Source organism: Ovis aries, chromosome 17 (assembly GCF_016772045.2).
Source record: "Ovis aries strain OAR_USU_Benz2616 breed Rambouillet chromosome 17, ARS-UI_Ramb_v3.0, whole genome shotgun sequence".
Lineage (NCBI taxonomy): Eukaryota > Metazoa > Chordata > Mammalia > Artiodactyla > Bovidae > Ovis > Ovis aries.
In genome coordinates, this window is record NC_056070.1 from 25,378,801 (window position 1) to 25,405,564 (window position 26,764).

Consider the following 26,764-nt stretch of genomic DNA (forward strand, 5'->3'; position numbering starts at 1 on the left):
AGGAATTGTTATGTTAGATGATTATGCTCAATTAAGTATAATGAATATAATTAATGTAGTTGCTGTTTTAGGTTCTTGAGTTAATAGTGCCATTAAATGCTGCTGTTTCTGTTGTGGTACTGATTATTATTATAATAGAATAGCAAACTTTGAAATGATAGGAAAGCTAAAAGTGTGACTACTCTTTCAATAGCAAGTTTATGTAGACATTTATATTTATATATATATAGATTTAATAGCAGATCATAACTTAAATACAGTATAAAATGACACTTTTTTAAAAGTCAATGCATTAACCACTTTAAAACACTTCTTTTTATATATTTCAATAAGTAGTTTTTAAATTGAAATTATCAATATCAAATTATAGTTAGAAGACAAGTATAGATGCCTTTTAACTACTTGAAATAAGAAAATATGCATTTAGTTCTTACACAAATTGTTAAGCATCTTTAACATGTCAAATATTTTAAACAAAGTTATTTGTCCTTATTAAATGCTTTAATGTTTCACTTTTATGTAAAAATTATTTCCATAACGTTAGGCATCAATAACAATGCACAATAAAACTTTAATAATAATTATAATTTGTTTTCCCTTCTACTCATTCTACAGGCAATATTAATGAATATTTAAATACTGATAAATGAAAATCCTTCTTATAGCTTGAAGCAGTGCTGTAAAAGTCACATAATGTTTATTTCTTGGATTTTTTGTAGTATAAACAGCATAATTAAATAAAACATTTTTAACATGTTAGAAATCTCTATAATTGATTCTAAGCTATAGTTATATTACATCGGAGAATGAAAAGATTCTTATTAAAATTATTTTTATATATGTTCTTACTTTAGATATGAACGTGCATAATTCTATTTACTTTTATTTTCTGCCATTTTAAGTCTTGCCGCATAAGTCTTGTCACATGTCTTCTGTTATGTGAGTTAACTAAAAGTTTCTACTTATGTTTTGAAAGAATAAGATACTGCATTAAATATTTATTTACTTAACTTTGAAAAGCATTTTACACTATTTTTATAGTAGTAAATATTGGTAGCTTTTTTCCTTTAAAAATGCATTTTTTCCTGATGTGTGAAATTTCTAAGTGGCATTTTAGAGTCCAATTTCACAATTTGTTTTCTGTAAAATGGAGGTGACTCTCTTCTGTGCTGGGTGTTTAGAGTGGATCTGGAGTTCTTTAATCAACACATAAACTTTTTCTCTGTTGGAGAAAAAATGTTCTGTTTTTTCCTCAAGAAAAATAGTCTAAAACTGAATATGGGCGAGATATCATAATTGTCAAGACTTTTGGTGCAATATTTTGAAAAGGCACTGTATTTAGAATCATTTGACCTCATAGATATTTACAACCCAATTCTGTCTGACTTATTAACCCTAAAAGCACTTTTCAGTATCCTTTCATATAAAACAAAAAGGTTAGAATTAATTTGTATTTTTCAGACTATGATCTTTTAATCCCTCCAACGCCAGGGACACTGCAGGTGGTTGTGTGTTGTGTAAATGCACATGGATGCCATTGGCAACCTAGGACGAGGTTCTGGGTGTAACCCAGAGGGGAGCAGACAATAGAAACTAGTTAGGTTTCAGAACCTCAAGCTTCAGATTCAATCAGACCCGTGGTGGATTCATGTCAATGTATGACAAAACCAATACAGTATTGTAAAGTAAAATAAAGTAAAAAAAAAAAAAAAAAGAAATATAAATGTTATACTTGGTACATGTGTGCCCAATCACTCAGTCATGTCTGACTCTGTGGCCCCACAGATTTTACTCCGTCAGGCTGCTCTGACCATGGGATATTCCAGGTAAGAATATTGGAGTGGGTTGCCATTTCCTCCTCCAGGCGATCTTTCTGACCCAGGGATCCAACTCACTTCTCATATCATCTACACAGGTCAGGTAAATTCTTTAGCATTGAGTCACCTGATAAGCCCATTATCAGTTCAGTTCAGTGGCTCAGTCCTTCAGTTCGGGTCCTCTTTGTGACCCTGTGACTGCAGCACCCCAGGCCTCCTTGTCCATCACCAATTCCCAGAGTTTACTCCAACTCATGTCCATTGAGTCGGTGATGCCATCCCACCATCTCATCCTCTGTCATCTCCTTTTCCTCCCACTTTCACTCTTTCCCATCATCAGGGTTTCCAATGAGTCAGTTCTTCAAATCTGGTGGCCAAAGTATTGGAGTTTCAGCTTGAGCATCATTCCTTCCAAAGAAATCCCAGGGCTGATCTCCTTCAGAATGGACTGATTGGATCTCTGTGCAGTCCAAGGGACTCTCAAGAGTCTTCTCCAACACCACAGTTCAAAAGCATCAATTCTTCGGCACTCAGCTTTCTTCACGGTCCAACTCTCACATCCATACATGACTACTGGAAAAACCATAGCTTTGACTAGATGGACCTTTGTTGGCAAAGTAATGTCCCTGCTTTTTAATATGCTGTCTAGGTTTGTCATAACTTTTCTTCCAAGGAGTAAGCGTCTTTTAATTTCATGGCTGCAGTCACCATCTGCAGTGATTTTGGAGCCCCTCAAAATAAGGTCTGTCACTATTTCCTTTGTTTCCCCATCTATTTGCCATGAAGTGATGGGACCAGGTGCCATGATCTTAGTTTTCTGAATGTTGGGTTTTAAGCTGACTTTTTCACTCTCCTCTTTCACTTTCATCAAGAGGCTCTTTAGTTCTTCTTCCTTTTCTGCTATAAGGGTGGTGTCATCTGCATATCTGAAGTTATTGATATTTCTCCCAGCAATCTTGTTTCCAGCTTGTGCTTCATCTAGTCAGTCCATCATTTCTCATGATGTACTTTGCATATAAGTTAAATAAGCAGGGTGACAATATACAGCCTTGACATACTCCTTTCCTGATTTGGAAAAGCCCATTATACTTTGTAGAAAGGACCAATTGCTTGAATTTACTCACTTGTAAAAACCCATCTAGGCTTTTTCTGTGTGTATGTAAAAATAGTTAAAATTATTGAAAATTTTTGTTTGTTTGTTTAATATGGTTCAGGGTTTTATTTTTACTTGAATTGCTTTGGCAAGTTATTTTAACATAATTTTTTCTTTTTTTTTTCTGTTTTAAATTTCAACAAAGGTTTTTTTTCAGTTTTCCCCACCTTTAATATCTACAGCATCTGTAGCTCTATTTGTATTCTAATTTATAACATTGTGTATTCCCATGTTCTCTAGATTCTTCATTGATTTCGTCAGAAATTTTCAAGTTAATTTTGTTATATATATGATTCAACTTTTTACTGCTGAATCTATTTTTTAAATACTATCTTATTTAAAACTATTTATATTTATTCTTCATTTCTATCCCATTAAGGAGCCTTCTTATATTCATTCTGTTTTCTTTGTGCTTCATTTATATTTCCTCCTATTTTTCATTTTTTACCAGTTTTACTTTTCCTGTTCTACTTAAGACATCTTTGCCTAACAGAATGTCTTGAATATAGTCTCAAATATTTCCTTCTGGAATCTGAAGTTTAACTTTATATTTAAGTTTATGATTCACCTTGAATAAACCTTAGAATGTGGTGAGATAAGTGTCAGGTAAATGAACTTCATTATGGATTTCCAGTTGCTGTAGCACCATTTATTGAGAGTATGTTCTTTCCCCCATTGAATTGTTTTGAGCCTTTATCCGATGGCCGTGGTAGAGAGGGTCTACTTCTGTGCTCTCAGTTTACTGATGTGACCACCATACAGTCTTAATCTAACTATACTATGTTATAATTTTTCAAGTGACATAATGTCCGTGTTCCTTTAGATATAAATGTATATTGAATTACTCAAACTGTCTTTTTTTGTGTATTTCATTAATTTGTCTTTTTTTGGACATTTTTAAAAATTTAAATTGTCAAAAACCTTGGTATAGTGATGTTTACAATATCATTTTAAATCTTTTTTACTAATTGGTAAATTGTTTCATGCTACTTTATGTTCTTGATCAGTATTGCTAGGGAGTTACACTTTTATTGCTTTTTTAAAAAAGTAAACTTTTGAATTACTGATTTATCTGTTTTAAATGTTATTCTATTGACTACTTCCCTTATATTTATAATTTTGTTCCTTCTAATATTTGTGAGATTAATTTGCTTTTTTGGTCTGTGTTTTTGAAGTAGGAGTTCTTATCATTGATTTTAACCTGATTTCTTTTTTGATATGTAATTTAAATGGTTAATCACTAAGAGCAGTGCTTTAGATGCTTACGCACAAAGTTAATCGATTGTATCATCCAGGCCAAAGGTTTTGAATTTTACTGAAAATTGCTTCATGAGTCAGTACTGTCTATGTTGGTGATGGTTTCACGTGTACTTGAGCACAGTATGTTTTGTGAAGTTGTTGGAAATAGTGTTTTTCCCCTGGAGAAGGAAGTAGCAACCTGCTCCAAAACTCTTGCCTGGGAAATCCCATGGAAAGAGCGGCCTGGCAGGCTATAGTCCATGGGGTCGCAAAAGAGTCCGACATGACTTAGCAACTAAATAACAACAACAATATACATATTGCTTTCAGTTGATTCAGATTTGTTCAAATCTTCCATAATCTCCCTAATTTTTTCCGCTACTTGGATCTATTAGTTACTGAAGGTGAACTGTTATCATCTTCAAATATGATTGTGAATATGACTTCTCCATTTAATTTTATTTTCTCTTATATATACTGATGCTATATTATTAGGTTTTTGATTTTTGTTTGTTTGTTTGTTTAGTCATGAATGACTCTTTTGCAACCCCATGGACTGTAGCTCGCCAGGCTCCTCTGTCCATGGGATTTCCCAGGCAAGAATACTGGAGTGGGTTGCCATTTCCTTCTCCAAGGGGTCTTCCTGACCCATGGCTCAAACCCACGCCTCTGGGGCTCCTGCATTGGCAGGCAGATTCTTTACCACTGAGCCACCTGGTCTTCCACTTAAGATGAAATACATACTAGTTCAAGGTAAGAATGTTTATGGATAGTAACTAATGGTCTGGCTGACCATTCAAGTGCATAAAAGGAAAAATGCCTGGAAAATATATGATGGGATCTAAAGTCAATATGTGAAGATCTTTGTAAACTCAGTGCAGTTACATTTCTATGGTTTAAAGTAGTTTCCTCTCAGCATTTTTATTACATTTTCTTTTGACTTCCATTGTTGTTCTGAAGAAATCAGTTATCATTTAATTCTTCTTCCACTTGTAGAAAACCTTTTTTTCTCGATGGTTGCTATATGACTCTTTACCTACACTGTTTAACTGCCTAGGCATGCATTTATTTGTATTTATTCTGCTTCAGGTTTTTTAGACTTTCTGAATTTGAAGAATGGTGATGTTCATTAACTGACTCTACTCATCTTTTTATCCGTGCCTAGAAACTCTGTGACAAGACCTTGAATCTTCTATTTTTTTTTCTCAATTTATCTCACTCTATATTATGTATTGTTCATATAGTTGTTTCTCTGTGCTCCATTATGTGTAGTTTCTTTGTTCTAGTTTCAATTTTATTAATTCCTATTTTAGCTCCATCTAATCTGATGTTTTACATCACCATTACTTAAAATTTTGTGAGTATATGTGTTTGTGTATTGTTTCTAAAATCTCCATTTTACTGTCAAGTTTGCCTAACCATTTATAATACTTTAAGGTTCTCATTTTTTACTTTACTTTCCTTACTTTATTTCTTTAAACATTGAAACATAATGGTGTTGCATTTTTTAAAATCATTTTTGAGTTTGGAGGTACCTGTGGGATTGGTCCTGTTGTTAGTTACTGCAGATGACTCTTGCTCAAGGAGGCCTTTTTATGTATTTTGTCATTTTGGATTGTGAGTTTGTCACTCTACCAGTGGTAATTCTTGAGGATGGATTGCATGGCTCTTCCAGAAGAAATTTTGCTTGATCTTATCAGGTTCCTGGGAGCACTGCAAGCCAGATTCCTCTTAAATTTTAAGATCTGGAGTTAGAACTATAAATTTGGACTCACACTGTTACTAAACAATGTTAAAGTGCCAATTATATCTCAGAAGGGATTTTTTTTTTAACATCACTATGTAATAAAGCAGAGTTAGAACTTTGTTTATAATCTGCTTTTCTTTGGTGTAGTTTTGTTTCTTTTCTCAGGCATTTATTTCATCCTAAAATTAGCTTTGTGTGTGGTTTTCTCCAATCCATATCTTTAGCTTTCATACACTCCTGATATTTTTATGTAAAAGGGATAATACCTTGTTTTTGTTTTTGTCTCTTCTGTGATGGCATCTGGCAACTTTATTCCTTATGTTGCTAGAACCACATTCCATTATGTTCCCTGGCCTCTATTAATTTGCTTCAGGCATATATATCTGAAAGCATGTTAAATTATTTTACCTAGCATTTTATGTTTGTCATAATCAGGTTTTCATATCAGATAGCATCTGAATAAATAGTGTTGATGCTATAAAATTTTTAATACCACTGGAATATATAATTTTAATGTCCCATCTAATTCCCTACAATTTATGATGCTTTCATGTTTTGCAACTAGTCATTAATATATAAATAATTGTTTATAGTACACAATAAATACTTTAGGAATCCAAGTATACGTAAATAGAAAACAAATACCAATTCTGTACAAGGCAGCCTAAATTATTAATGTTTGGGTTCATTCAGTATAAATGTTTCTTTCCCTCATCTTTAACCATCTTACCTATAAAAACAATTATGGATTTTTCTTATTCTGGAAGAATACCTTATAATTTTGGCTCTGTGATACCGAACTCAAATAGTGCAATAACTCCTTAGCTTTATGTCTGAAGTATAAACATGAAAATCATTATAGTTTGTTGACTTTTGATAATAAAATTGAATTTTTATTTTGTTAGTGGGAAAATTTAAGTATTGTCTAATAAAATCACAAGAATATGGAAAATTTTAAGAATTAAAGATTTTAAAATTTAAAAATAAAAACTAAAATTAAAAAAATAAAAAAATAAAAAAAAGACATTATTTGAACTTTAATAAAAAGGAATTGCCTGGTGGCTCAGAACGTATAGAGTCTGCCTGCAATGTGGGAGACCTGGGTTTGATCCCTGGGTCGGGAAGATCCCCTGGAGAAGGAAATCGCAATCCACTCTAGTATTCTTGCCTGGAAAATCCCATGGATGGAGGAGCCTAACAGACTGCAGTCCATGGGGTTGCAAAAAGTTGTATACAACTGAGTGACTTCACTTAATAAAAAGACTACCTGGTAGTCTACATATTAATTTGGGTGATCTTAATCATTGATCTTTATATTAAACTCAGTTAAGTTGTATACAGTATTGATAATATTTATGGTGGCTCTGTATTGCTATTTTTTAGTATATTGTCCAAAGAATATAATATTCTTATTTAAAGAAATTTCCGATAAAGCAAGTCAGGATAGTGTATATGACGCTAAGATCTCCACCAGCTGTGTATTTTAGTATCTCATTTTCTCTTCTGTTTGTCCCTACTCCTTCCTTCTTCCATTTCTCCATCATTTTTTCTCTTTCTCTGTTGCTTTATTTAGTATCATCACTTGTTACCTCATGCCTTGCCCACTTCAGATTCTTTTCTCTAAAGTGCCAAGATTCATTTTCACCTTTACAAATAACTGCAAAATAAAGACCAGCAACACTTCAAGGTAATATTAAATTATTAAAAAGTATTAACTTTTAAATAATTTAATGTTACATATAAGCTTACTCATATCTCCACTAAAAATTATGTACTTCTTACCCTAACTTTGAAAAGTTGCCTACCTTGAATTCAAAATGTATATTCCAAATAATTTTATTCTTTTTTCCTCTATCCAAGCCCTGTTCTCATAGAGGTTGTGCTTTATATTATTATTGGCACTATTTTGAATGTTTATGTCCTCCTAAGTTCATATGTTGAAAGCCCATTGCCCAAAGTGATGATAGGAAATAGAGCCTTTGGAAAGTGATTGAGTCATGAGGGTGGAGCCTCCATGATTGAGGTTAGTGCCGTTACAAGAGACCTGACAGAGATGTTCTACTTCCCTTCATCATGTGGGGACACAGCAAAACCGTGCCAACTGTGAACATGAAAGCTATCTCTCATCAGGTACTGAACCTGCCAGCATTTTGATCCTGGCCCTCCCATCCCCCAGAACTGTGAGAAATCTATTTTTGTTGTTTATAACCCACCCAATCTGTGGTATTTTGCTAATGTAGCCTTGATAGACACAGACAACCAAATACAATTGTTTAATGCTTTTTCTAAATTCTATTCTTTATCTTAGTCATTATGGGTATAAATATTTGCCTATGCTAATACAAAAACATGAAACCAATTATTTACTTTAAACTAATATTTGATCAGCACCTTGTAACTTGTAAAACAATTTCAGGTGTATTATTTTAACTTTGTATTCAGATAGAATTATCTGCATTTTATGGATGGAGAAATTGACAATAAAAAGTTCAAATGATTTTCCTAAGAAAACAGGAAATTTCAAAGTTTATTGGATTTTTATTTACCTAGAACAATTCCTAGCCCACCTAAGAGTATGAAAAACTACTTACTACATGAATAAAATAAGACAGAGGTAGGTTTATATCAAGACTCTTGTTTGGTAGCTCTATGATTTTGTACAATTTCCATGAGTGTTCTGAATGTCAGTTAAACTATCTGAAATTCAAAAATAATAGTTTCTTTTTAAAATAATTGTTATGGTCTTTAAATAAAATAGCACATATGACATAATTCACAGTATATTAACTAAACTTTCTTCCTCTTTTATCCATAGTCATAGTTTTTAGCATCCCAGGCCATATAAAAATCTGTAGATTCTGAAGTCTATCCTTTCCCTAAACTGAGTATTTTTCTTTTCTACTACATTCTTTGTTTAATCTCTGAAAATTGTGTTATTAATATTTATCATCTTCAAGTAAAGACAAAATACGGAACCTTTGGTGGTAAAACGGGACTACATTTACATGTATGCAGATTGTAAATTTTTATTTATTTTAATATCCATTTCCATAAAACAGCCAATTAGGTCTAAAGCTTAGTGTTTAATTGTATTTAAAGACTAAAATTCATTTTAAAAATTGGCCTACACTTTCACCGCTACTATTCAACATAGTTCTGGAAGTTTTGGCCACAGCAATCAGAACAGAAAAAGAAATAAAAGGAATCCAAATTGGAAAAGAAGAAGTAAAACTCTCGCTGTTTGCAGATGACATGATTCTCTACATGGAAAACCCTAAAGACTCCACCAGAAAATTACTAGAGCTAATCAATGAATATAGTAAAGTTGCAGGATATAAAATCAACACACAGAAATCCCTTGCATTCCTATACACGAATAATGAGAAAGTAGAAAAAGAAATTAAGGAAACAATTCCATTCACCATTGCAACGAAAAGAATAAAATACTTAGGAATATATCTACCTAAAGAAACTAAAGACCTATATATAGAAAACTATAAAACACTGATGAAAGAAATCAAAGAGGACACTAATAGATGGAGAAATATACCATGTTCATAGATCAGAAGAATCAATATAGTGAAAATGAGTATACTACCCAAAGCAATTTATAGATTCAATGCAATCCCTATCAAGCTACCAGCCACATTTTTCACAGAACTAGAACAAATAATTTCAAGATTTGTATGGAAATACAAAAAACCTCGAATAGCCAAAGCAGTCTTGAGAAAGAAGAATGGAACTGGAGGAATCAACTTGCCTGACTTCAGGCTCTACTACAAAGCCACAGTCATCAAGACAGTATGGTACTGGCACAAAGACAGACATATAGATCAATGGAACAAAATAGAAAGCCCAGAGATAAATCCACACACATATGGACACCTTATCTTTGACAAAGGAGGCAAGAATATACAATGGAGTAAAGACAATCTCTTTAACAAGTGGTGCTGGGAAAACTGGTCAACCACTTGCAAAAGAATGAAACTAGATCACTTTCTAACACCGTACACAAAAATAAACTCAAAATGGATTAAAGATCTAAATGTAAGATCAGAAACTATAAAACTCCTAGAGGAGAACATAGGCAAAACACTCTCAGACATAAATCACAGCAGGATCCTCTATGATCCACCTCCCAGAATTCTGGAAATAAAAGCAAAAATAAACAAATGGGATCTAATTAAAATTAAAAGCTTCTGCACAACAAAGGAAAATATAAGCAAGGTGAAAAGACAGCCTTCTGAGTGGGAGAAAATAATAGCAAATGAAGCAACTGACAAACAACTAATCTCAAAAATATACAAACAACTCCTGCAGCTCAATTCCAGAAAAATAAACGGCCCAATCAAAAAACGGGCCAAAGAACTAAATAGACATTTCTCCAAAGAAGACATACGGATGGCTAACAAACACATGAAAAGATGCTCAACATCACTCATTATTAGAGAAATGCAAATCAAAACCACAATGAGGTACCACTTCACACCAGTCAGAATGGCTGCGATCCAAAAATCTGCAAGCAATAAATGCTGGAGAGGGTGTGGAGAAAAGGGAACCCTCCTACACTGTTGGTGGGAATGCAAACTAGTACAGCCACTATGTACAGTGGAGAACAGTGTGGAGATTCCTTAAAAATTGCAAATAGAACTACCTTATGACCCAGCAATCCCACTTCTGGGCATACACACCGAGGAAACCAGAATTGAAAGAGACACATGTACCCCAATGTTCATCACAGCACTGTTTATAATAGCCAGGACATGGAAACAACCTAGATGTCCATCAGCAGATGAATGGATAAGAAAGCTGTGGTACATATACACAATGGAGTATTACTCAGCCGTTAAAAAGAATTCATTTGAATCAGTTCTGATGAGATGGATGAAACTGGAGCCGATTATACAGAGTGAAGTAAGCCAGAAAGAAAAACACCAATACAGTATACTAACACATATATATGGAATTTAGGAAGATGGCAATGACGACCCTGTATGGAAGACAGGAAAAAAGACACAGATGTGTATAACGGACTTTTGGACTCAGAGGGAGAGGGAGAGGGTGGGATGATTTGGGAGAATGGCATTCTAACATGTATACTATCATGTAAGAATTGAATCGCCAGTCTATGTCTGACGCAGGGTGCAGCATGCTTGGGGCTGGTGCATGGGGATGACCCAGAGAGATGTTGTGGGGAGGGAGGTGGGAGGGGGTTCATGTTTGGGAACGCATGTAAGAATTAAAGATTTTAAAATTTAAAAAATAAAAAACTAAAAAAAAAAAATTGGCCTATTTAGTAGATAAAACATCTATCCACAAATATTCATATTCTTACAAGGAATTAGAGATAATCACAAGAGAAAATAAACTGCAGAGATATTTCCCCCCTAAGATCCAAGTAGAAGACTATCGAAATCTCTCCAGAAAATGTGTTCCTCTTCCGTTATCACTGACATATACTGAAACATACCTTGTTCTGGGAGACAGACATATTTGACAGTTTATAGAGAAAAACCACTACCACAAATGCAAGATCCTATTCTTTTGATCCTTCTTATCTAATTATTTCTTACCTGTGTACTAAAAAACGGGGCTTCCCAGATGGCCCAAGCCATCAAGGTAAAGACTCCACCTGCAATACAGAAGACTCAGGAGACAAGGTTCTATACCTGGGTCAGGAAGATCCCCTGGAGAAGGAAATGGCAACCCAGTCCACTGGTTTTGCCTGGAGAATTCCCATGGACAGAAAAATCTGGCAGGCTACAGTCTATAGCGTCACAAAGATTCGAAAAAGACTGAGCACGCTGGCACATGCAATTGACACATAATGGAATTAGCATATACTTAAATCAAATATCAAAATCAGACCCATGTCAAACAGTGATAACCTTTTCTAGGTGATTTAGTTTCTATCTGGGATTTCTGAGACCTGACCTCCAGCTCATATTATGTAAGAACTATCCTGCCTCATCTTTCAAGAATAACTTGGTTTTCTGCACAGCTTGTGAAGCCTGAAAACACCCTTGCAAAAATCACTGGTTGGGTACCTGATGTGAGACTCAAAAATTGTCTATATCTCAAATTATATGTCTACATATCAGACTTAATTTTATTAATCAGCTTGTTAATAGTGCCTAATCTTTGTCATGTATCTTTAAGCACTTCTTATATGGCATTTATGGGTTTCCCAGGTAGCTCAACTGGTAAAGAATCCACCTGCAGTGCAGGAGACCTCCATTGGATCCCTGATTTGGGAAGATACCCTGGAGGAGGGCATGGCAACCCACTTCAGTATTCTTGCCTGGAGAATCCTCATGGACATAGGAGCCTGGTGGGCTACAGTCCAAGGGGTTCGAAAAAGTCAGACATGACTCAGTGACTAAGCACAGCACAGCACATATGTCATGTATACCTCCTTTTATACATTATTTCCCTGATGTCTCAGTGGTAAAGAATCCACCCACTAATGCAGGAGATCTGGGTTTGATCCCTGGGTTGTATTGATTCCCTGGAGAAGGAAATGGCAACCCACTCCAGTAATCTTGTCCAAGAAATGCCATGGACAGAGGAGCCTGGCAGACTCCATGTTCATGGGGTCACAAAAGAGTCAGAAATGACTTAGGGACTAAACAATACATTATTGAATTGCCTTGACTGAAAAAGGCATTCTTTGATCTTTTTTTTTTTTTTTTAATGCTTATTATTATGTGCCATGTACTGGCTAGACATTGAAGATACAGAAATAAAGAAGACATTGTTCTTTCCTGTATGTATTAATGAATAACATACTCTTAAAGCCTTTTTTTTTGATTCCTTAATTGTTTGGGTGTAAATAACATGTGTTCAGACATACTTGTGACTTTTATAAAAAGAGGCCATGTACCCTCTAGAAATTGCCTGTTAACTTGGATATTTACAATAGAAGGATATAATTTGCATAATTAACCCAGGAACTGAGATGAACTGTACTTCTTGCAAGGTTATCATTCCATAAATAGTTCATTTTCTTACAGTTAAGTTAATTCTAGAAGGTCAGAAGAGTGGTAAAAGATAAAATTAATCCACATTACTGATAAAATAAGGGCTTAATTTGCTTAATCATAAGACACTGGGACACTTTACTGTTGTGAATTCACACAAAATTTTCAGAGGGCTGCTATTGTCCACCTCATGCTTAAGACTGCAGTAGATTGAAGTCAAATCAAAGAATGTCTTAGAACCAAGCATCTTTACACTGTATTAGTTAATTGAACTGAGTCAACTACTTTGCTGATGGCACTGTTATATTACTCTTCAAAGTGAAAAGTAAACTCTCCAGATGCTAATTTCTAGGGAAATTGTAAGTTTTAAGTAAAATGGGTTTCCAAAAGTCATTGTATAATATTTATTCACTGAGCACTTGTCTACTCATCATCTCAATTATATGCTTTTTTGCCATTTGCTTTTCTTGGAGCCAAATTTTTTTTACTTTTTTTTACTGAAATTTAGACCCTTTCCTAACGTTCTCTTCTTTAGAGAGAGGTGTTGCAGATGACTTGTTATCTTCTTATTGTCAAGAAAAAGGCAACTATTTAATCATTCTCATTACTGTTGACAGAGGAGCCTGGAGGGCTACCATCCATGGGGTTCCAGAGAGTTGGATTCAACTGGGTTACTAACACTTTCATTTTCACTTTGCTGTTGACAGAACAGTTTGAGAGGTATGTTTTTCTTTATTTTCAGCCTTTACCTCTTGGTATTTCTGTACTTTCTGTACCCAAGTGACTTCCTATTAGATATTTTCTTTGAATTTCTCAGTAAATAACTCAAACCTGACATGTTAAACTGAACCAAACATGTTTGTTTATTGGTTTGATTTTGTGGTAACAAACTACCCCATTTTCACATTGAATTGTGAAACCTAACATTTCTTGTTTCCATTACATGAAAGGCAAACATTAATTGTGTCTGTGCTGAGCTTGACTGGAGTCTCTTGGACCACTCTCTGGGTGTTGTCATTGCAGATGGCAGGAATGCAGGACCTCAAGCCATATTTCACAGTGACATCTCAAACTTGCTTGGATGGGATCATGATAAAATCATGTCCACTCACATTTTTTTGACCAACACTTACCATGTGACTAAGCTCAAAGTCAAAGAAATTGGTCTTATATTCCTATTCCAGGTCAGGTGATATAACAATGAGTGGAAATCCATGACCCTATTACAGAAAGAAAGAATGACCAACCAGGAGTATTAATTCAATGTACCATAATGATTTTAACCCTATTCTCCCCCCAAATTGCACATCTTATTGATCATATTTTTGACCATGATATGTTAACATTAATCCTTCTGAAATTCTGTTTATTTTTCACCAAACAAAATTAACTGACCACTGAGAATTTCATGAAGCCCTGTTTTCAAGGGTCCACTACGATTTTCCATCTGACTGCTAGCTCCTAATTTTAGCCATCATATCTTTTATCATTTGAGTAATTTACACATTTCTCTTCTAAATTGACTGATTTAAGGTGTTCCTTAAATCTTTTTTCCCCACTGAATAAAATTCTTATTTCAAAAAATGTATTATGGGACATCATTCCTCAACTTAGTATTATTTTCTCTGGTTCACATGACTTGGTGCAAAAAGTCTTTAAGCCAGAACATAAGGACCTTCTGGGCCTTTTTAGACATGCATCTGATTTAGTAATCCAGCCAAGTTTGCAACTTTCCCACTCTTCCATGGTACATTTTGGCTAGTGCAACATTGTTTCTCAGAGCACTTTCCATTAGAACTGTCCTTTTCTTTGCTTACTCTGCCTACTTCCTTCTACATGGTGCCGATATATCACCATTCCCAGGGATGGTTTCAAGGCTGTCCGTATAACAACAACCACCGGTTGTTGTGTTAGTGATCTCCACTGTGGTCTCAGCACTTTGGGCATACACATAAAATATTTGCATTTTATTGCAAGTAACATGCAGATGTATCTGTTCCATGCCAGACTATGAATATTAAAGGGACATTCATGACATAATGGAATAAAAACTCTCAAATGCTGTTTGTCTTTTCTGTATATAAATATTCACAAAGATTGTTTACTTTTATTTTTGGTATCACTGTTAATATTTTTATATTATCAGACCTTTTTATAGTATGACATTTAAAATGCTTTGATTTTTGTAACTTGGCGTAGGAAATGGCAACCCACTCCAGTATTCTTGCCTGGGAAATCCTGTGGTCAGAGGAGCCTTGTGGACTTTAGTCCATGGGGTCTTAAAGAGTTGGACTTGACTGAGTCCACACACGCACACACACACACACACACACACACACACACACACACACACACACACACCCCATCTGGGAGATAATTGGGCCATAAACCAACTTTCAGCTTCCCAGATGGCACAGTGGTAAAGAATCTGCCTGCCAGTGCAGGTGTTGCAGGAGACACCGGTTCAATCCATGGATTGGGAAGATCCCCTGGAGAAGTAAATGACAACTCACTCCAGTATTCTTATCTGGAAAGTCTCATGGACAGAGGAGCCCAGTGGGCTATATTCCATGGAGGGTTGCAAAGAGTTGGATACAACAGAACACATGCATGCAACCCCATCTTTTAGCTAATGTTATCTGAGTTGAGGTCCAGAGAGAGCTTCCTTTTACTGAATTCTTATAGTGATGCATTAAGTTATGTAAATATTAAAGTATTATGATGAAAAATATTTATATTTTATTGTTTAGTCCACAAATCAGGTTATATCTAAACAGGAGGATCATTTCCCTAAAATCCAAAAATTGACAAATAAAGAGTATGCTACTTTAACAGGTGAAACAAAGTTAAAAATATTTAGCTAACCTTTAATCTCATATGATTATTTCACACTAACTAGTTTGTTTGTTTGTTTGTTTGTTTTTGTTACAGATATGTTGTAGAGACAGATTTCTTTGTATTAAGTTTGATTCAGACGTTGTTTGCTTTTGTCGAGAATGGTGTGCTATGATACCTGAGTGGCCTTATTGTTGTTCAATCACTCAGTCGTGTCCAACTCTTTGCAACCCCATGGACTGTAGCATGCCAGGCTTCCCTGTCCTTCAGTATCTTCCAGAGTTCGCTCAAACTCATGTCCATTGAGTCAGTGATGCTATCCAACCATTTCATCCTCTGTTGCCCTCTTTTCCTCCTGCCTTCAATCTTTCCCAACATCAGGGTCTTTTCCGATGAGTCAGTTCTTCACATCAGGTGGCCAAAATAGTGGAGCTTCAGCATCAGTCCTTCCAATGTATATTCAGTGTTGATTTCATTTAGGAATGGCCTTTAATATCTTTGTGAATATATCAAATAGCAGCATTCAAATATATCTTGATAGCATGCAGTTTCAGTAGCTAGTCACATCAAGAAAGCCACAGTAAGTCAAGAAAACCACGTGTGACTGTCAACTCCTTACTCCCTAGGGTAGAAGACTGGCTTGTATGCTGCTTGTGACAGAAAGTTCTGAGAGCCCTTGAACCTAAGCTTCTCTACTGTAGCAAATACACTTTGTGTAGAGTCTCCAAATGGGCCCATCTTGTCTCCTTGGGACTCTGACTGGGGGAAAACCTGCATTTCCACACTGATGAGCCTGCTGCTTATGCTGTGGGGGATGAACTACTTTGTTGAATCCCTAAAGTTTTAGCACTATAACATTGTGGAAAGCTTACCTGCTTCTTAGTCATCTTACTATTCTTTCTTATCTTCTCAGGTTGGGATTCTTCCCTTCCTGATTTTCTGTCTTTCTAATTAATTGTTTTTCATTTTCAGAGATAACCATAATCTCACTTTATAATATTTTCTCATCTAATTTGACAGATGAAATCACTATATGTAATATCAAATATAAGGACTGCAATAAATAATACTTTGATTGCAGCTGCCAATTTGCAGAGCTTTTTGAAACTGGATTTATGATGTATGGGATAATGTATTCAAAATTCCTTATTTAGATTTTTATGATTTTGGGTCTTCATAATTTGAAGTTGTGCTTCATTATGTCATTAAGATCCATTCAATATGGTCATTAATATGATTACTCTGATTTTTATCCATTTGAGTGAAAATAATCATTCTAATATATCTATGAAAGTTGGAACTTGATCAAGTGGGCTCACATATTTTTCTTAAAACACATCATTTCTTCAGATATCAGTTAATTCCATAAGAGCCTTTGTTTCCAATGTTTTTCTTAATCTTGTGTTTTTGCTTCTTCCTTGTCTATAAAGCAGCATTTCTGTGATGTATCACTCAGAGATCAAATATGTTTTATTGCAAGACTTTTTCAAACCCTTCTATTAGTAAATTCATAGTAAAAATTTTTAAAGTGACCACCATAGTTTATTCTTGGTTAACCATGAAACCCATACTTCCCACCTCCAGCAGAAAAAGGCAAGTAGTGACAAAAACTTTTCCAAAAGAATGGTGTGACACACCTCCTTGGTGATCCATGTTGAAAAATTTATAGTTGCAAACAGCTTGTACTCCAGAGCTCTGTATGTTATTGTGGGTTGGTGGAAGGAAGAGTTTCTTAGGTTTTGCAAATTTGACAATATAATTTTAAATGACATTTTTGATTATAATTTTCCTAAATGATAAAATGAAAGATTGATGAAATAGTCTATAGACCTCAACATTAGCATTGACTTTCTTTCTTTTCTTTATTTTTGACTGTACTGGGTCTTTGTTGCTGCTGTTGTGCTTTCTCCAGTTGCGGCAAGCAGGAATCAGTCTTTGTGGTGATGCACGGGCTTCTCATTGTGGTGGCTTCTCTTGTTGTGGAGCGTGAGTTCTAGGTATACGGGCTTCAGTAGTTATACCATGTGGGCTCAGTAGTTGCAGCTCACAGGCTTAGTTACTCAGTGGCATATGGGATTTTCCAGAACCTGGGATTGAACTGGTGTCCCTTGCATTGCAAAGTGGACTCAACCACTGAACCGTCAAGGAAGCCCTAGCATTGATTTTTCTTTATCAAATCCCAAACAAATCTTTTCATTAAGTTAACACAACTACCATTATTGTTGTTGTTAATTTAATGCATCTATAACTAACATAAAATTTTATACAAATGTTGAGTTAAAGGTGTTACACAGAGGCTCTGTTAAAGATATTATCTGTATCTCTAGGTGGGTAACAGATTTAGAGGATTTAGCAATTGAACAAAGTAACTAAGAGAACCCTAGATTCAAGCTGGGTCTTTCTGATGAGAAAATTGAAATTATAAACAAATACACACTGTGTCACCTTTAAGAAAAATAATGCATCTGTTTGGATTAACTGCAAATAATTGTGGTATTAGAAAATGAATACCTAATTGGCAGAAACTGTAGAACTAATACAATTCTCACATTAACTTTTAATTTTGAACTTCTCTTGCTATTATAACAATAAGCAAATAATGGAATAGATGAAATGCAGCCGTAGTCAGGACTCTAAAAGTGCATGAGTTGTGCATATGCATATTATTCCTTTGAGTTTTATTATTTTACTGCCTAGATGCTTTTTGCATTTTAATTTCTATTTTACTGTCATTATATGCCAATATAATATGAAATGACTCAGGAGAGTTAAATTTGAGTAATTAAGCAATTTAGCAGATCTGGAGCCCCCACCAAATAGTTTTTAAACATGAGTCATTATGATCAATAGACATTTCTTGTTCTTTCCATCATGAATGGCCTCAGACATAAAGATGGAATGTTGGGTATGTGAGGGAATTTGTGCTTCTAAGAGTAGACCAAGCATCCCTCTTTGTTTTGCAGCCATTGTTTCTTGTTTTTACCCTAGTCATACCATTCATGATCTTCAGCGTCATCAGGGGAAGGTTCCTGAGGGCACTCAAGCTTGGAAAATTGAATGAGCATTTTAAAGTGAGTGATATTTAAAATATTTTAAAGGAGCTTATTTAAAAGAGAGCAATACTGGAGACCTTTGTGGTACTGGTTTTGGGAACATAAAGTTAAAAATTGATTTACAGATCAGTTTGTTCTTTAGGGTGATACTGTATATGATCATATACTTTAAGGGATTAGATTTATCCTTTTGTAAGCCTGTATCAGTGTAGAAAATGACTTGATCTGCTTTTCCTATGAGAAAGTATTATACAAATATTAATTTTAAATTAAGCCAGATAACAAGGTCTCCATCTGAAAAATGGGATTCCTAGTTCTGAGGAAAAATTACAAAGAAGGTTTTAATGAGAAAATATTACTTATCCTAATCAGAACCATGTTGGTAAAATGCTTAAACCATATAATTTATAACACTTTGATAATATTAAAATGTGATGAATGAGGGAGACTTAATAATCTGGAATATTTAGAGGTTTTCTAATTAGATAAAATAGCAATTAAATTCACTTATAGGGGCATTCTAGGGAAGACAGATAAATTATGTTTTGTAGCTTTCACTGTACCATCTTAATTTGATTTTGCCAATTTTACTTTCCAATTTAGTTCCGAAATGGAAAGAATGTGTTGCAGCTTATAAATGTCATTTATTCATTTTTTTTAAATCTAGCAATGAATTATTAAACATCTACTATTTCTGCTGTCCTATGTTCAAAGCACCGAGTTTGTAAAAAGCAATAAAACACAATCCATTCTGTCAAATATTTCCGGTAAGAAAATACTCAATTAGCTTCTCTGTTAATTGTATCCTTTCTTTGCTGGAAAATTTGTTTTGTGCCTCTAGAAATTATTTATCTGTGTTAAAAGCAGAATTTAAGAGTCCTCAGATTTTTTTGTCGATGTTTGTGACTGGGTATGGAGGAATATTTTATATATTATGAGATAAAGGAAATCCATAATCATAGATCCTGTCAAAAATTGTACAAATCTTAATTATGTTGAATTGATTCATAGTGCTTTTCAGGTCTGCTATATCATTGTACTTTTCTGTTTATTCTGTTACGTTTTCAGAGTTTGATATTGAAACTCTGACTAAAAATCTTAATTTATCTACTTAAAAAATAATCGTAATGTTATACATAGAGTGAAACCATGTCACTTTGTTCTATATTTTCCAAATGTCCTGTAAATGTGTTATCATACTTTCATAATTTAAAAAAGAAAAAAAAAAGAGAAAAATCATAGATTTAGTCAAGCCTAAATCAAGACAAGATCACTGTAGTTTAGTGGAACAGTTTAGTCCTAGTGATGAATTATAGTATATTGAAAGTGATGAACTTCTATTATTTCCTTAAGCCATCGGAGCTGGAGCTTCATGAACAGCTTCAAATAATTTGAGGCAAAGTTTGACAGGATATGTTACTTTTAAAAAGTAGCACTTTGTGGGTTACGTAACAGAACGTTTCATTTGCTCTAGGATTTCTGACAGTGGATATTCTTTTCTCTACTCCTGTCTACAAGCAATTTAAAGTTTAACTTCTGCCTGTATTTTGCTTTTGGAAGCCCAGCTCACTAATGTATTGGATTGTTCACCTGTGGTCCTCTTTTATGATACCTATTCTGAGATTTCTGCTTACCATGTGTAGAAGGGTAGATGGGGTTAAGCAAAGGAAAGGAAAAGTTAGTAAAATGCGAAAAAAAGTTTCTTGATGACACGATAGCGCTAAAGGGTCAGTTCTATTTATAAAAAAAGGATTAGTATTAGCTCACTAAACATTTACAATTCAGATGACAAGGAGATACTTTTAAGAGCTGATTTACTATTCTCAGGCCAGTGCTCATGCCAAGTGAGCTAAAATAACTTCACCAGCTGAGCTAGTAAAAGGACTCAATATACTCATATAAGATCTCCACAAGAGTGGCTTTTTGGCTGCAACAACAGGACCCACAGCTGTCAGCTTCCTCTCCTGTCACCAGTTGATATTACTGCAGTCAATTAGAATGACTAGAGAGGATTTCAGACAGAGACACATGCATCTTTTCATTCTTGCGTAGGCAACTGCCCAAAGGTCACTAATCCATGACTGGAGGGAGGAAGTCTTGGCAGTGATGCAACTCATGCATTGACTGAACAGCTATAATCATCTATCCAAATGTCTAGGTGAGATCAGAGATCAGACTGACCTCTCAACACAGTGGAATAAAAAAACTTTTATTTTAAAACTCCTTTTAAAACTCATGTTATATAGCTTAGTATATTTAAACAAGCTAATCTTAGTCTGATAGCAACTTTGCCGTAATTTGAAAATGAACAGAGAGGAGCATGTTAAATGTTTACACTGTAACTATTCCTACAATAGTAATAATAAATTTGGTGGGTGAGTTTCTCCTTTTCAATATTCTTAACTAATAAGTGTAAGAGGAGAGTGAAAAAGTTGGCTTAAAGCTCAACATTCAGAAAACTAAGATCATGGCATCTAGTCATCTAGTCCCATCACTTCATGGGAGATAGATGGGGAAACAGTGGAAACAGTGGCTGACTTTATTTTTTTCTGGGCTCCAAAATCACTGCAGATGGTGATTGCAGCCATGAAATTAAAAGACACTTACTCCTTGGAAGGAAAGTTATGACCAACCTAGATAGCATGTTCAAAAGCAGAGACATTGCTTTGCCGACTAAGGTCCATCTAGTCAAGGCTATGGTTTTTCCAGTGGTCATGTATGGATGTGAGAGTTGGACTGTGAAGAAGGCTGAATGCCAAAGAATTGATGCTTTTGAACTGTGGTGTTGGAGAAGACTCTTGAGAGTCCCTTGGACTGCAAGGAGATCCAACCAGTTCATCCTAAAGGAGATCAGTCCTGGGTGTTCACTGGAAGGACTGATGCTGAAGCTGAAATTCCAATACTTTGGCCACCTGATGTGAAGAGCTGACTCATTTGAAAAGACCCTGATTCTGGGAAAGATTGGGGGCAGGAGGAGAAGGGGATGACAGAGGATGAGATGACTGGATGGCATCACTAACTCCATGGACATGAGTTTGGGTAAACTCCAGAAGTTGGTGATGGACAGGGAGGCCTGGCATGCTGCAGTTCATGGGGTCACAAAGAGTTAGACATGACTGAGCGACTGAAGTGAACTGAACTAATGAAAAACAGTAGGAAATAACTGTTTAATATAAATAATTGTAAAACCACAAATTTGCTATTTAAAGATTTTTGGCAGGTATTCAATCCATTCATTTTGGCTAGTTAATTTAAATTATATCTTAAAATGTTTCAATATTTTTTAGATTTGTTTTAGATTCTGAGCTTTCAGAAGGCATGCATGGTGGTAGCAGAGAATAAGTTATCTGCACCTGAAATTGTCTAATTGTTTATTAGAATGTAGTCAGAAATACATAGTAAGCAAGGGAGTATTTTAGAAACTGATATGAAATTAACACTGTGATACAAAGTGAGTGTAGTTAATGAAACAGTTGTAGACAAACCTTAATTCATTTCTTATCACAAAATGTATATAGTTATTGTTAAAAGAATTCTAGCAGTGCACAGTCTTTTGAGATAGTTTTATTCTAGGTATATAGATATGTTTATAATAGAGTACAAAAGGAAAAACTCAAAAAATTTATAGAGTAACATTATTTTAGTTGTGGAAAGCAAGATTTACATTTAAATCTATATAATACAAAGGAAGATGGAGTCTTAGCACTATGTTATAATTTAATTCAAACAGTTCTCTTAACTGGATTTGTGGAAATAATACTTTACGCAGAGTTTACATGTAACTAATTCTAGGGGAAAAATCACAAAATTTAGCATTTGCCTTAATTATCTTAATATTTTATTTGAAAACTCATTAGCTTATGAAAGTGTATTTTAGGTTGTGTTTTGTGTGTGCTTTATATGTATATTGCAAATTTTAGCTGTCTTCACATCCCAAGTGGTCAGAAGATGGTGCAGCAACTCCAACCATTATGTTTCTCTTTGCTGAATGAACACTCACAGCAAACAGTGATGAAGGTCTTCTCACACCTCTCTTTTATTGTCAGAAAGATCATTCCACTTCCTGTTCCATCTGTCTGTACCGAACTCCAGCTGGAGAAAGGCTAAGGAGTGATCTCTTGGTAAGGAAGAAAGAGGAGAAACAGATTTTGCTGATAAGAAACAAACAGTGTCTGTCACACTCACCATGCTTATAATAAGGAAGGACATTTCTTTTAATCTTTGTGTAAATAAGGATGGAATGAGGGACACCCTGTTTGCCTTATGAAAATTAGAGATGCAGGAATGTCAGCTTTCAAACTTTAATAGTCAGTGAATAACTGGAATATCACAAAGAAAAGAAAGTCTCCTTGATGTAGAAGATTATAACATTTGATTACCTTGGTGACAAATCATGTCAGTTGGACACCTATGTAGAAAATCTGTGTCATAATTTTGAACAACTGATATATGTGAAGTGAAAATTTTTATCAATCATAAAGACAATTGATAAGGCTTGTTTTTCAATTGTATAATCTTTAGTTTTGTGCAATTCTCAGGAAAAAAATAATGAAGCTACAAAATATGAATAATAATAGAACCAGGATAAGAAAATATTTAAAGGGTCTGTTTAAGTCTGGAAGTGATTTATGGCTGACCAGACAAAAATATTATACTCTAAGAAGGGGAGAAATACTGTCTATCCAGATGCTGTTTTCCCCCTTAAGATTAGGGAAAATAGAACTGGGGCTGGTATTTAGTGGCATGAAAAAGCCATGCTATTTCCTTTCTATTTTTGAGATTTGCTATTTGACATACCAAAATAGAAAACTGAGATAGCAAAGGAAGGGACTTGTTTGAGGAAAAATTAGAAGTAAGTCCTCGTGCTTTACAAAAGGACATGCTACTTGAAAGATTTGCCTTGAACTGTTGCCAAATTCAAAGCTTTGTATAAATAAGAGTTCAGTGAACAGAGTATTTTTTATGAAAAAGGTTACTTTTCTGCTCAAATTTGTTTCTAGTAAATGCAAAAGGATTTTAGGAGAGGAAGAGTTCGCCGATAAGTATCACACTCAAAAAATAGTGCTTGCTTTCATGCGGAACTTAATCTTGAATATCTACATTGACTTCCCATAATGTCCTGAATTTTTAAGGCAAGCAACTTTTCTTGCATAATGGTATATTTCAATATTGTTTTTAAGTTTGATTGTTTTCGGGAAGACTGCTGTCATCTAGCTGCTGATTTATTCACTGATTAAGGTGTCTGAAGAAGCACTTGGCAAAGCGTCATGTGCAAATAGGCTCTTAACATGTGCATTTGTGAGTGATGGTGATGATGGTCCACTCTAGTGTCCTTTTTTTCCTTGGAAAATACTGTCTCTACTAAATCATTGAAAAAGTTTTATTCATTATTATAAGTGAAATAATAGCACATAATTCACAAATGCTAAGGTGGTCTGTTTAGATAGCATAGAATTTTGTTTTTAAATAAAATTGAGTAGCACATCCCATGACTAATGAAGAATTTTAAAAAGCACTTGATTATCTCAATACAATGCTGCTTAATCTATGAAGGTAGAAAGAAACCAAACAAAATAAAATGTTCCAGGAAATGGATTATATAAATCTCATATGGGAACAAGGAATCTATTAAGATTCATTTACTACTCTTTATTTTCCATTTCAGTTTTTGGCAACACATACTTAACCTGTCTATTCTTAAAAGCTTTGCCCTTTCTTTGTTTAAAAAATATTTATTGATTATTGACTATATGCTACAACTCTTTTTTTTTTAAGTGCTGGAGATGCCCAGTTCAGTTATTTCTCCTGATGTAAAAGAAATTGTATCCTCTTAGTGTCCTGAATTAGCTATCGCCTATAGTTCTCAATACACTATCTTGCCTTCTTATGTGTTTCTTGTTTATTCTGTGATACAGAAACTGGACTTGGGGCCCAAAGCAAGTATGAGATTGTACAAAGTGTTAGTAGCTCAGTGGTGTCTGACTCTTTGCTACCCCATGGACTGTAGCCCTCCAGGCTCCTCTGTTCATGGAATTCTCCAGGTAAGAATACTGGGGTGGGTTGCCATATCCTTTTACAGGGAATTTTCTTGACCCGGGGATTGAACCTGGGTTTCCTGCATTGCAAGCAGATTGTTTACCACTGTATAGATTCTAGTAAAGGCCTTTCCAGAAAAAGCATTTCAAAAGCTTTTGAATACAAATATGTATAACTTGCAAGTTGTCTTCTCTTTTTGTGTGAAATTCCATCAAATATCTGCTCCATCTACACAAAATGCTAGTATTTGACTGCACATTACGCACCTACTCTCTCTCTCTCACACACACACACATACATACAGAATCAGATTTTTAGGAAAGTACTTCTCTACTCTTCAATTTTTTCCTTACCATTAGAATAGAATTAAGGAGTCTTTAGGCTTTGTGGAACCTGGTGAAGATGAGACTTTAGACGGGTGTTAAGATGGTTGGTTCTAGGCTATGCACTGCTTTTTATTATGACTTTGGAGCATCATTTAATCTTTCTGTGCTTCCATTACCCTTTGGAAGTCTTGACAAGTAGCTTGCTAATTAATAAGAAAAAAAAATATATATATATATGAGTCTTTTGTAAAATAAAACCTAAATAGCATTTTTTTCTCTCTTACGGAGAAAATCTGTAAATGCAATTTTTACCGTAATTTTCTTTTATATGGCATCTTTTTTTCGTTTTGGTGTCAGATTAATGCTGGCCTTATTAAATGTGTTTGGAAAAGTTCCTCCCTCTATTTTATTTATTTATTTTTTTGGAAGAGTTTGAGAATTAATATTAATTCTTTTTCAAATGTCTGGTAAAAGTCACCAATGAAGCCGTCTGTTCCTGAATTTTTGTTTGTTGAGAGGCTTTATATGTATATAATTTATTTATTCATTTTTGGTTGTGCTGGGTTTTCACTGCTGCATGGACTTTTCCCTATTTGCAGTGAGTGGGTGCTATTCTCCAGTTGCGGTGGCTGACTTCTGATATGCAGTGGTTTTTCTTGTTGTGGAGCACAGGCTGTAGGGCGAGTGGGCTTCAGTAGCTGCAGCTCCCTGACTGTAGAGCACAGGCTCACTAGTTGTGGTGCACAGGCTTAATTGCTCCATGGCACATGGGATCTTCCCAGATCAGAGACTGAACACGTGTCTCCTTGCATTGGCAGGTGGATTCTTTGCCACTGAGCCACCAGGGAAGCGCTTTGAGAGGTTTTTGATTACTGACTCAATTTCCTTTTTAGTCATATGTTCAGATTTTCTACTTAGTCATGATTCAGTCTTTGCAGGTTGTACCTTTCTAGGAATTTATCCATTCCTTCCGGGTTGCCTAGTTTTGTAGTTGTATAATTGTTCATGTAGTTTTTTATGGTCCTTTTTTATTTCTGTGGTATCAGTTGTAGTCTGTCTTCTTTCATTTGATTTTAAGTCCTATTTCTTTTTTCTTGGTAGTCTAACTAAAGGTTAATAGACTTCTCAAAGAACTAGCTATTAGTTTCATTAATTTTCTGTATTGTCTTTTCAGTTTCTATTTCATTTATTTCTGCTCTAATCTTTGTTAATACCTTCCTTTCAATAACTTTGGGCTTTGTTTCTCCTCTCTTTTTTTCTCTTTGGAGTGTAAAGTTAGGTTGCTTGACTTTTCTGGTCTCTTGAGGTACAGGTATTTATTTCTAACAGTTCCCCTGCTAGAACTACTTTTGCTGCATCCTATGAATTTTGATGTGTTACATATTCATTTCATTTATCTCTAGGTATTTTTAAAAATTTCTCTTTCAATTCATTCTTTTGGTTGTTCAATGGCATGTAGTTTAATCAGCATATATTTTTGAATTTTCTGAAATTTCTTCATATAACTAATTTAAGTCACATAGGAACTCAGACCCCCGTCTGGTCCCTGAATTTTATTACTACTACCAGGGGACACTT

At 34.7% G+C, this 26,764-nt stretch overlaps 1 long non-coding RNA gene across 2 annotated transcripts in view; it reads left to right on the forward strand.

Moving 5' to 3' along the window:
* The window catches only part of LOC132657988 (uncharacterized), a 161,931-nt gene that overhangs the window by 45,604 nt on the left and 89,563 nt on the right, over positions 1 to 26,764 (forward strand). Inside the window, exon 1 of one of the 2 annotated variants that reach the window (XR_009596847.1) lies at positions 14,379 to 24,865. The exons of the other annotated variant lie outside the window; for it this stretch is intronic. This is a non-coding gene — a long non-coding RNA (uncharacterized LOC132657988). Of the gene's footprint in view, positions 1 to 14,378; positions 24,866 to 26,764 lie in introns of those variants that run through there. 2 annotated transcript variants of the gene reach the window in all.